We start from the raw sequence: 13,788 nt of genomic DNA, 5'->3' as shown, positions 1-13,788 counted from the left end.
ACAATGCCCTTCTCCACAATAATCAATATTGTGATGTTGAGCTAGAGGAGGCAGATGGAGGACAAATGCCAGCCCCAACACTTGTCCACTAGTAATCTCAATATGATATCTTTGTTGAGATGTTTTACAAATGGGAGGCTCATTTATATGCATACGTAGTAAAGAAGCAACAACAACATGAAAATAATATGGATCTCTTTGATAACTACGTAGCACAACAACACCAACAGCTTGAAAATGACATGGCTTGGTTTAGAGAGTAGTTTGCTTCAACTCACCGATTCTTCCAACCACCACATCCACCTCCTCAAAGATCTTTCATACTTTTAGTTTATTCTAAGATATGCTTGTTTTTATCATCTCTGCTTTGTGATATATGTTTTTATTTTGGCATCTTTTATTTCGTTCTCTCCTCCTTTTTATCATGTCAAAAGCGGATATAATTTTTTGGTTGGTAGGGTGTACTCTGTATTGGAATGATTAATTAATTATTTTATATTTTACATTTATTATTGTTTTTATTCTTTGTTAATGTATTATTTACTTTATTAAAATATGAAAAAAACAAAAATTCCCTATTTGTGAATGATTCATTTAGTAATGGGCAATTTAGGAAATAACAAACATATATTTCAGTTATCTACTAATAATATTTTCCATCATCAAAAGGGAGAGATTATTACAAATGTGGACCCTAGTCCTACAAATTTGAGATAACAAATTTTAATTGCTATTATTATCTATATATTTTTTTCCTGTGCACTAACATTATATGACCACCTTATATTTACAAGTTTGATCATCTCATGATTTGGTAAACTAGGGTTAAGTATGTTGTGAAATGTGTGTATTTTTAATAAAAAAATATATTTTTACTTTTTTTTAGTCAAATCATATATTTGGTGGATATAAAGCTTGGTAACCATGCACACACACTAAAAGAAGTTAGTTAGTGACAACATCAGAAACTAAATTTTTTAGACTAATCATGTTGTACAATCCATATCATATTATACAATTAGCTAATTTAAATATGATTAAAAAAGATAACTATGATAATTAATGCAGGCTGAACTAATCATATTGTATGATTGTGATCGTATAGGATGATCAATTGAAATTAGGATCCCAACTGCTAATCACAATTTAGGCAATATTTTGAAATTCAAATATTATATTAATCATACTATATGATAGGTATCTTATGGTATAATATAATTAAATCTTACCTAAATAAATTTTATGATTAAGTGATAATGATGGATTAATTAATCTAAACAGATCGTACATGATGATTGGATCAATCGTACTGTATGACCTAATTCCTTCATGGGATAATAGTTAATCATTGGTAATCATACTAGATGATAATCCAAGTCATTTAAACTAATCATACTGGACAATGATCTAAATCATCCTAGACAATCAGCTCAGTTCTTTGAACTGATTGTACAACATTTATCCTTTCATACAAAACTAATAGGAGTACTTTGAACTAATCATACTGGATGATCCATGATCATATTGTGTTATTAAGGTAAAAAATTTGAATTTTAGGGATTCATGTGAGGCATTTTATTTTAAATGTACCGAATGCTACTTAGGGTTCCCTCTTCCATTAAAATTCTTAGTTGAGGGTGGTACAAATTCTTTTGTATAAGGAGCCAAATAAGATACCTTCGGGTATAGTTTACCCTTTAGAATATATGAAGTACCCTGGAACTGTGTAGGTGCTTCTTTAATATTAGTTCTACTGACTACTTTATAACTACTGTATCTACAATTAAGAAGGAGATAGAAGGTGGATTAAGAAGGAGAGAGAAGGTGGATTAAGAAGGAGAGAGAAGCTCCACAATTCAAGGAAGGATTTGGAATAGAATTTTGAAGGTTTAGGTGCTAAGGAAAGGAGAAAGTAGAAGGTGGCCGGTCATCTATGGATGACCGAAACACCAACTCTACTGTATCTACCGCGAATCCAATAATGTTGAATTCAAAAGGTAGACTCTCATTCAAATGCATCTCCCCTCCTTGGCCGGTCATCTTGTTATCAAAGAGGGAGGTTTGTTGGTCAAGAATAAGCTTTTGCCGGATTTGAGTAAAGGGAAAGAGGTTATGTCGTTTCCTAACAAGTTGCCAAAATCCCCTTTATCTCATTTTATTTCTGGAGCAAATGACAAAGAAGCTTCTTCTTCAAGGAGAAGTTTTGTTGATATCTTGAAGAATGACAAGGTTATTGAAAAGGATAATGTCAATATCATTAATCCAATTTATTCTAAAAATTCTAATGTGTGGATCAAAAACTACACATTAAAATCAATTGGATTAAAAAGCCAGAAAAGATAGAAGATTTAAATGTTGTTAAACTGGATTTGGATTAAGAAAGGTCTAATATCCACGTTTTGAATAAATCTTTGGTTGTTAAAATTCTTGGGAAAGATGTTCCTTTCTCAAAATGTGCCATTGAATTAAGGAAACAATGGGAGAAATTTGGAAAATTTCATTTAACTCTGCTCGGCCTTGATTGGCTACTTTGCTCCTTTCAATCTCTTGAAGCCATGGAAGAAGTTCTTAATGGTGGTCCATGGTTTGTCGGGGGATTTGCAATTGGGTTAGATAAGTGGTCTCCTAACTTTTCACCTCAATCTTTGGAAGGTGTTTCATCTCCAATTTGGGTTCCTCTTCCTCACTTACCCCTTTATTGTTGGGATGAGTCCAATATCTCAAGAATTGTTTCTAGAGTTGGGACCCCATTACTTTTGAATGGAAACATGTTTAGGTGGGGCAGGAGATAATTTGCAAGAGCATGCATTAGAGTTAATTTGAATTCCAAACTCCCTGCTGGTATTTGGGTAGAAGGATCGAATGGTAGATTTTTCCAAAAGTTCGAATACGAAAATCTATCATCTCTTTGTTTCAAATGTGGTAGAATAGGGCATTTGGATGGTAGAAGAAGATGGGACGGTTATCCAGAATTCAAATTTGAATTCATTTCAGACTGAATCTCAAATTTCAGAGGCTATTGAGGATGTTTCAGGATCTCAATATTCAATTTTTGAATTCCCTCAAAGCAAGGAGGCGGATAAGGCTATTGAAGAGCTGCAGCAGGATTTTTCTCCTGTAAATCCAGCTGGACCTATGTCTGTTTTCAAACGGACTATCCTTGTATTGCTGAGAACTTGAAACTTCAATCGGACTTAACTCCATCTAAGCCAGCTGGAATTAAGACTGTTATTCAAATAGATATTCCTAAGTTTAATGAAAATTTGAACTTTCAAATATCATTAACTATGGAAGATGTTATGGAAATGGTTGAGGAGGAACAAGTCACGGAATTGAATCCTGATCTGGCTGAAATTGAAAAACCAGTAACTTGTTGGGCGGACCTAGTGGAAGTGGAATGCAAAAATCTTCAACATAATTTGGAGCCTGTTAATATGGAAGATCATAATTCAAATTTGAATCCTTAAAAGGCTACCAAATCTGATGCTGAAATTTTGGGAGGAAAAAATATAAATGTCAAACCATCAACAACCTTGGCGGATGATGATGGTGTAAAGGGCAATTACACTCATACTTCCATCTATGAGTCTTCTTCTCCTCCTTCATATATTAGTTTGAAATTTTCAAAAACTATTCTTAAAAAAGACAAAAAAGTTTTTAAGAAGAATGTTTCTCCTGGTTAAAAGCATGTTTTATTTAAAGAACTCCAAGCATTGGGGCCAATGAAAGATATACCGAGAAGAAAGATGGTTGAACACAAAGAGAAGATCGGTTCGAAAGGTTCTTCTTCCCTTTGTTCTCCCTAATATGAAGAAGGATTCTCTTATCGATAGCAACAAATTTGGAATTATTTTGGAGAACCATATGATCTTAAAGTTTGGTATAATGATACCAAACTCTTGGAATTTATTCTTGAACTGTATTTTTTCTTTCATCTTTTATTTTCTTTTTCTTAGTTTAACTTGTTACTTTAAACTTTGCCTAAATATTTATGAGATCTTTAATATTTCTTATTCTCTAACGGGATGGGAACTCTGGGATACTAATCAACCCTCGGGTTGTTTTATATTTTGGTATCCCCTACATCTCAACAGTTTCAAAATAGGAGATAGTGGATTTCATAAAATTTATAATAAGTTTAAATTAACAAAGTTAATTTTAATAAGGTCCTTCTCTCTTGTTGATGAAGGTACCAAATGCTTATTTTGCCTAGTTTGTATTAGGTTAACTCCTTTTTCATTTTAATGCTATTTATGCATCTTCTCAAAAAAAAAAAAACTACTTTATAACTAAATTTTTAATTGAATCTTTCTTTAATTTGGCTATTCATGTCTTCATTATCTTTAACTATTTCCTTCTATTTTAAATAATGCTTAATATAATCTATTAGAACTTATTCTATCTGATCTTTGACAAAAGAGGTTCCTTGATTTGTAAAACAACCATAGAAGCCATCAACTTTTTTATCTTTCTCTCCATTTTTGATATCTACTCTTCTCTATAACTCATCTGATCTTGCAAATGTTGAGTCAATATTGGATTATCACCTTCTTCTACCTTACCTTTTACTTTCTAATTAAATGCTTGGGTATCTACCATAATGACAACCCCAAACATTTCCTTATTAATATATTTCCATACATCCATCTTACCAACATATTCTTCATTTATCTTTCTTACTCTCTCCTTTAACTTGTCCATCATATTTTCTATTTATCTTCCCAATACCTTATGTGAATCTACCATAGTGGGCTCTCATATTGATAAATATTGTGTGGGTGATTTACTTTTTCTTCTTCTTTCCTCCACTACACCATTTTTATTTGTGATGACTGTAGTTAAAGTAGCAGCCATCTTAGGATGATAAGCCTTCTTTCCAAAAAATACTATCGTAAGCTAATGTTTTTCTTTTAGCTGGCTCATAGGAAAACAAAATGATGATTGACTACCATCTAGGGGGTACTAATCAACTCTTCGTTATCAATGTACCAAAGTGTAATAAAAAACTTTAGATGAATTACTCCCAATTGAAATAAAACATGTGGTGTTTTTGGATTATAACCTCTACGAGCAAAGACTCCCTAACCCAAAGATTTAACTAGTATTCAACAATTTTGATAGATGCCAAAAATTAATTTATAATTGGATACATAGAACTTCTACAATTCTCTCAGATATTCTACAACCAGTTATGTCCAGATAGAATTTGCTTCTTTAAATTTGACTATTTTTCTAATAGGTAGTAGAGTGACTTTTTCTTTATACTTTTCAGACTCAGCTCTAGTGGATATAACATCTTTTTCGCAGTTCAAGAATTTTGATTTTGACTACTCATAACTAGTTGCAGAATCATTGATTAATTAATATAGTATGGTTTTAAAATATTTTTTTCACCCAGATAAGTAAGGTAGAATAGGGGTCTTATAGTATGCTAGAGGTGGAGAGTTAGCTATTTGTAGAACATTCCACTCTTTTATAGCAGGTGACAATGGATAGAACCTAGTTCCACCCAATAGCTGGGATCTAAAAGAACTTCATAAATTTTAGGGAAATACATTTAATGCTACTTCAGTGGTAGCAGTGATCAATATCTCTCTATCTAGCAATTTTCTTATCCCTACCCTTTTCCTTAAACAGTGGTTTTTATTGTGGTTTTAATACTTGGTCATCCCATTGAAAGGAGAGGTAGAATAAAAGCTTCCTTAAAATGGGAAACTCAGACATAAGAATAGCATTATCTTTAGGCAAGTTATATACTTTACAATGGTAATCTTGGAGAAGATAAAAGGTTTAGTGATTGGCACACAAGTTATAGTCCCACTCTTTATAATGACTTCAACAGGGGTTCATTTAATAAAGACTTCATTAGTCTTAACCACTTTAGTCTATTTTCAAGAGAAGTAAATGAATGCAATGCCAAAATTTGCTCCAATACAACTACAACTTTCTCATTAGTTACACTTAATAATGAGCGACTAATTATTCTTCATGTGATAAATGGACCAACTATGTCCATTTCCTCCATATACCTAGAAAGCAATATTCATCCTAGCCATGATTGAATACTTCAGCATGTGTATTCAAGCCATAGAACTCACCCACAAAAACTTTTTTTATTATCTAGAATTTTATCTAGATAGATATAATCGACATGCACGGACTCCCTTTCATAATCATAATTAATAATGGGAAATAATTTCTAGATAAAGGTCCTAATGAATTATGTAGCATCTGAAGAATTCACCTCAAATTTTCCTCTATCCACCCTTCTGGGGCAAATAATCGGGTAAAAGATGCCAACAAGCTTATACACAACCTCCTCATAAAGATGAATGAAGGCACCAAGGTAAAATTAGATAAACTACTCCCTTCAGTGCTATGGGTACTTAGATTAACCGCATCAATGATTAATGAGAAAAAACATTTCTCACTCTTGCATGAAACTAAGGTTATTCTCCCAGTTGAACTCAATTAGCATAGCTAAAGTGGGTTAAATGCAACATATGGATAGGACAATAAGTTCAAGAAATGAGATATAACCAATCAAGAGGGCCTATAAATAGTTGCCTACTTATTGAAAGAATTTCATGCACACATCGCACTACAACAAGAAGAAATCAAGAGAACATTTTTCAATTTCTATAACTTGGATGTCAAAGAGGAAAACCTTCTTGCTTGGAAACCTCATTTTGAAAAATTAAATGCCACTACTTACCATTATATGATAAAAAATTTCCGAATATATGAAATAGCCATTAAATCATTAATGAAAGTTCTTTAGGGATGTTAAGCCCTATAGAACGAGCCCAAGCTAACCAAGAGGGGAGGGGAGGGGGGGTGAATTGGTATTTTAAAAAATTCTTTTCACAAAGAAGTAAAATCTCATAAACCAAAATTACACCTCAAGAAAAATAAGCGCGAAAATTTAAAGTGCGGAAGCAAGAAACAAGAACACAGAAATTTATAGTGGTTCGGTCAACTCGACCTACGTCCATTCCCGGAGGCGCCATCCGAGTATTGCACTACAATCGTGACTCTCCTTTAGCCCCCACAGCTAGGTAGAGAAGCCTTTACAAAGAACCTCCTTTTTGCCACCCTGGCAAGGCAGAGAACCTATCTCCTTTTGCTTCCTCCTGAAGCTGGCAGAGAACCACAATTAGATGCTGAATCTGATCTCACGATCGTCCAGGCTGATCAGTTCAAATCAGAGGAAAATCATCCAGAGCATCGCCCTGAATTTGTGCTGGCCGATATTTATCGTCCAAAAGTAACTAAGGTTTTTGAATAGGTTATCCTGGCCGATCCTGCAATTGTTCAGGATGATGTGATCGTCTCAATCATCCTTAATTACTTCCTTGATTTGTCTGATCAATTAAGGCATAATTGTGAATATCGTCCAGGCCGATCAACAATCGTCCTGGCCGATTGCCAAAAATACAGAATACCTTAATTATTTATGGTGGCAATTTCTTTCTGTTTAGAGCTTATCGTCCTGGCCGATACATGTATCGTCCAGGCTAATCTGTTAATGTCGGCTGCCTTAATTAAGAATCCTAAAAAGATTTTCTATTTTAAGCCTGATCGTCCAGGACGATGTAAAATATCGTCCTTGCCGATTTGAGTAAAAGTAGAAATTCTAAGTCTCTCAAGTGTGTGTGTGTAGGGTTACTTAGCATCAGTCTCTTTGAACATTACAAATATACTTAAAAAGATAAAAAGCAAAGTACAGACTGACTCAACCCTAACCTATGCAAACTTGAACTGGCTTCGTTTGTTCGTTCGATCTTTGATTCCTGAAAAGTTAGAAGTAACAGACAGTCCAAGAGAAACAATAGTGTTTGTCAATCATCAAAACATAAGTCATGAAAATAGATTTGCAATAAATAAAATATAAGTTTCTCTAGGAGCCTTTCAACTACGAACCCACTATGAATCTAATATACTCAGGACATGGAGCATCGATGACCTAAAATTAATTTATCCATAAAGGAAGCACCTGGCTTTACTTGATTATACCATTGTGCTCTTCTCCTCCTTGGCGATTCTTGGGCGATTTAGGGCTTACTCTCAGGAGCTTTGGATTTGATCTCTTGGCATTTTGGTTTGGAGTTTTTTCTATTGATTTTTCTCCTTAGCTCATCTTCGTCTTTTTTGTGGCTTTCGTTTGAGGTTTTTTTTCCAGATTTTTTTAGCTTCGGATGATGATGACTCCATTTTCATCTAACCCCCTATCTCTTTGATCCCTGATGGTCATTCTCAGTCCCTCAAGGATGTTGTATCTGGTTCTTCTTCCTCCATGTCTAAGCTTAATTTTGTGCATACATCCTTTAAAAGGATGTCCGGCTTTAGTGTTTGATGAGGTGGTGGTCTCTCAGTTGGCTTCCCCCTTTGTGCTTACTCTCATTTGTAAATTTCTTCTTCGTAGGCCCAATCTGGATGTTATCCAAAAATTTTTTGTTAGCTTGAAACTTTCGAGTTCTTTTCTTGTGGGGATGTTAGATCCATGTCACATTGTGATCCAATTGATAAGTGATCTTGATTATAGCCATATCTTTTCAAGAAGGTCTTACTATATTTAAGTTTTTCAAATGCATCTCCTCAAAGGTGTTGGACTTTGATGTGAGGGAAGAATCTCCTATTACCCCCATTTAGATTTTGTTCCCTAATTTGAGTCTTCACTTTTTCAACTCGTAAATTTTATTTGGGCTTTCTTCTATTTTCGTAGACTTTTACAAGCAGGTCAATCCACTACCTCTATCTCTTGCCCTTCGGATGCTCGTTCTCTTGTGGAACTTGATATTTCTAAGAAACATTCAAATGAAGTGTGGATATGATCCAAGTTGAATGGTTACTTCCAAAAAGTGAAATTTTAAAACCTTCCTATTCTTTGTTCTCATTATAAAATCCATGGTCATGGTATTAATTAATGTTTCAGGTTACACCCTCAACTTCATAAAAATAAATCTATTTCCAAACAATATCAATGCAATGATGTGTCGGTTCTTAAGAATGATAATATGCCTTGTGTTGAGACTAAAGAAAATAGTTCCAAATAGGGTGTTGAACCTATACTTGTGCATACTGACTCATCCCCTATGCATGTTTCTTCATCTCCTATCATTGTGGATGATCCTTTCTGTGTATAGGGAAATACTATTAGTAACATTGCTACTTTAATCAATGAATGTGACAATTTGGAGGACCAAAGGCTAACAATTTCTTCCTTTCAAAATAATTCTATCTCTAAATTACTAGTTATGGGATGTATGTTAAATGCTGATAAACTTCTAATATTGATGCTTCTCAATGTATTGTTCATGATCAGGGAAATATTTTTGAGATGGCTTTTGTTGTGAAAGAGAATATGGAACAGGGTTTGAATAATAATGTTCGTGTTGATGGAGATTTGTTCGAGGAAGGTGAAATTCCTCAAAAGATGAACGAAAAGGATTTGAAAACTTATTATAAGTCCCCCTCTACCTCTCATTATCATAGTGATGCTTTTACTGACACTGATAAGTTAGAATTTTCTACCAAATGCTTTGCTAAAGATGACATTGATACTAGTTTTATTAAAGTTCAAAATAAGCATAGTAGAAAGAGTAAGAATTTAGTCTTACAATCGGCTAGAAACACCTATTCACGATTAAGTTGTTAGTCTTGTTTTTATGTTTAAGTCTATTATTTGGAATGTTAGGGGTATTGGGTGTTCTTCTTCTCATTTACATGTGAAGAATTTATGTCGTATCCAAGATATTTCTATTCTTATTTAACTTGAACATCTTGTTAATGTTTCTATATTACTTAGTACTATTAAAATTTAGGCTTTAAGCATGCAACTATGAATTCTACTAATAAAATTTGGTTATTTTGGAAAGATACAATTCATATTGATATTCTTGGAAACTTTACTCAAGTTTTGCATTGTAACATTGAAGTATTAAATTTAAATTATTTTGCCGCCTTTTTTTATGCTGCTTCTTCTCGTGGGACTAAGAAAATCCTTTGGGATTAGTTATCCGATTTTCACTGCATTTGCCATTTACGGTGGTTGGTGGGTGGTGATTTTAACACCATTTCTAATCCTTCAGAGAGTATTGGAGGTTCCACTTCTATTTTGCATGCTATGGAGGATTTTAATAATATGATTATGGATTATAAGCTCATTGATATTGGCTTCTCTGGTAACAAATTTACTTGGATCAGGGATCAATTATGATAATATTTTGTCAAAGGTCGAGCTATCTCTGATAATATTTTGTTGGCTCAGGAATTCTGCCATGATTTGGATGTCAAGTTGAGTGGTGGTAATATCATCCTGAAGCTTGACATCTCTAAAGCTTATGATAATATTAGTTGGTGATTTATTTATAACATTCTATAATTATTTAGTTTTAACATGGTTTTCATTAACCATTTATAAATTGAATTGAAGGCTTTTATTTATCTATTATTATTAATGGCAAGAGTTCTGGTTTTTTTTAAATCCTAAGGGAGATCCTATGTCTCCGACTCTTTTCATCATCATGGTTGATTATCATTCTAGAAGCCTTGCTAACCTTTTTGAAAATCTCCTTAGCTTTTACTTTAAGACTTTGGGCGACTTTCCCATATCTCACTTATATTTTGATGATGATTTTATCATTTTTACAAATGCTTCTTGTAATAGGATTAATAAGCTTCAAGATTTCTTTCATAATTTTGAAACTGTTAGGGGACTCCCTTTGAACAATCAGAAATGCTGCTTCATTTATTGTAACAAGGTGCCTAATTCTCGTATCTCGGCTATTAAAAACCTCACACTACAGGAAATTTAGCTGTTACCGGCAGCATTGACTGGCGGTTATATGGCCGCCGGTAATAACGGCGGTTTCGCCGGCGGTTTTTCCGCCGGTTATTACTAGCGGCCTAACCGGTGGTTATTTAAGTTCAAGCCGCCAGAACTAGCGGCGGTCATGTAACCACCGGACCTCAATATTACCCGCGGTGCATACCGCCGTTGCTAAGTAATTTCATTACCACCGGTTGAGGCCACCGGAACGCCGCCGGTAAATGCCCTAAAATTCATAAGCCCGAGCCATCCATTTCATTTCTCTTCTTCTGTTCTCTCACTTCAGCTGAGCTCCACCGTCGCCTCCGCCCGCCTCTCGCTCGATCGAGAGGCTTAACAACCGCCGACGATCTCTCTCCGGCCATCTAACCCACACCGACCGCCCTCGAAGCCTCGTTATATTGCCGCCGTAGATTTCACACCGGCCGCCCTAGTGTTCGTGGGACTTGAAGGAAAACCGGGATTACAAGGTAAACTTGAATATTTTTCTGTGATTATTTCTTCTCACTAGACATTTGCAAGTGTTTGTAATGTAGTGAATGCTTTAGGTTGTAATCTAGACATTTGCAAGAGGTTGTAATCTTGTAATTATTTGAATAAATCTAAATTTGAATTTATTAAGTGTAATTTTAGTAATGATAGATCTAATGATTGTGAATTTGGGTGAGAGCAAGATAGAAAGAGAGAGATTGAGAGAGAGAGAGAGAGAAAAGAGAGAGAGGGGGACATAGAGAGAGAGATAGATAGATAGATAGAGAGCAAGAGAGAGAGACAGAAAGAGGGAGAGAGAGATATAGAGAGAGAAAGATAGCAAGGAAGTGTAAGAGAGAGCAAGAGAGAGGGAGAGTGAGAGAGAGAGATCGAGGGAGAGGGAGAGTGAGAAAGAGAGAGTGAGAAAGAGAGAGAGAGAAAAAGCAAGAGAGAGAGAGAGAGAGAGAGTGAGAGAGAGATAGAGAGAGGGAGAGAGAGATAGAGAGAGAGAGTGAGAGAGAAAAAGCAAGAGAGAGAGAGGTAATAAAGAGAGAGAGTGAGTGAGCGAGAAAGAGAAAGGGAGAGCATGGTAGAGGTAGACCTTCAAAGACTTGGTTAGAAAATATTAGAAATGATCTTTCTTTATTAGGTTTAGATGAGAATTTAACTTTTAACATGTGACAAGGTGGTTTAACCAAGTACTTTCCTTATTCAGTTGGATTACATCAAGTATCAGCCTTAGACCAGATGGCTGATTGACCCCACCGATAACTTCTTTCAACCGCCGGTACTATACCGGCAATTTATCAACGTCGCCTAACCTACCGATAACATACCATCTTTGTTGACCACTAGTAGACCTTCGGCACCGACCGCCGGGTAACCACAGGTACTGTACCGGCGGTGTACCGACGCTAGCCGGCGGTTGTTTGAATGCACGTCGATTGCTGTAACCGTCGGCATGTCGTTGGTGTATGGACCGCCGGTTAGCCGTCTGTAAAAGTACCGGCGGCTTAACGGCCGGAACACCGCCGGTACTAAAACCGGTAATAACCGGCTGTATAAGCCGCTGGAAGGCCGTCGGCGAATAAAACCATCGGGAAAAGACCGCCTGCAATGGTTTCCTACGCCATTTTTACCGGCGGCTTGAGAACCGCCGCGAAGCCGCCGATTTTTTTGAAAACTGCCGGTTTTACCAGTAAAGCCGCCGGAAAAAACTACCGGTTTTAACTAAATTTCCTGTAGTGTCACCAATTTTATAAAAGGCTAGTTACCTATTAAGTATCTTGGTACCCCTCTTTTTAAAGGTAGAAAGAAATCCTTTTTTTATGATTTAATTACTTATGTGCATAATAAACTTTTGTCTTAGGAGTTTAATTTCTTGAGTTTTGGGGGTAGGCTTACTCTCACTAAAAGTGTCCTTTTCTCTCTCCCTGTCTACTCTTTTCAAACTCTGCTTCCCATTATAATGGTGTGTAATAGAATTGATAAAATCTTTAATAAATTTTTTTTGGAAAGGTTCTAAAAGTAACACAAAAATTGCTTGGTCTTCTTGGGACAAGTGTTATGGGGTGTTGAAGGAGGGTGGCTTGGGGTGTAAAAGCATGTTTTATTTGGCTCATGCTTTTTCCTTCAAGTTATGGTTTACTTTTCATGCTAAGATTAATTTGTGGGCTAATTTTATGCATTCCAAATATTGTGTGGGGAAGCATCCTACTATTTTTGCTTTTAATATTGGTGATTCTAAAGTTTGGAAAGGCTTTATAAGGTTAAGTGGGAAGTGGAGCCTCATGTCTCTTGGGGCCTTGGTGGTGGAAACAACTTTTTTCCGATAGGATCAATGATTAGGTAATCAATCCATTGACTTCATTATTAATTCCTCTTCTCTGCCACGGTTAAGGTAAATTTCCTCATTAATGATAACTATTGGGATTATGATAAACTTGTTAGTGTTATTCCTGACTTTATTATTCAAAAAATTCTTAATCTCCTCCTAAACTTGGAGTCAAAAGACCTTTTATTATGAAAGTTAGCTAATGATGGGGTTTTTAGATTAAAAGATGCTTGACATGTATTTAGAGCTAAGAATGTTGTTACTATTATTTTTTCTATGACTTGGAATAAAAGTATTCCTCCTACTGTTGCTACTTTTATTTGGAGAATTTTACATAGATTTATTCCTACGGATGATAATTTGATCAAAAGAGGTTTTATCCTTCGGTCTATGTGTCATTGTTGTTATCATGTGGAGAATATGCATCATATTTTTGTCTCAGGTCCTTTAGCTATCAAAACTTGGTGTAATTTTAATGATATTCTTAAATTTAACTATTTTAATGCAAATTTGTCTATTAATGCTCTGCTAAATGCTTGATTTGTTAATTATAAAGGCCACATTAAAAATGTTATCCGATCTCTTATTTTGTCATTTCTTTGGATGGAGAGGAACAATTCTCTTTTTAATGGCATTAGAATTGACTCTAAGA

This window comes from Dendrobium catenatum, unplaced genomic scaffold (assembly GCF_001605985.2).
Source record: "Dendrobium catenatum unplaced genomic scaffold, ASM160598v2 fragScaff_scaffold_1617, whole genome shotgun sequence".
NCBI lineage: Eukaryota > Viridiplantae > Streptophyta > Magnoliopsida > Asparagales > Orchidaceae > Dendrobium > Dendrobium catenatum.
The sequence above is the reverse complement of the archived record's forward strand: the minus strand, read 5'-3'. Positions refer to the sequence as shown.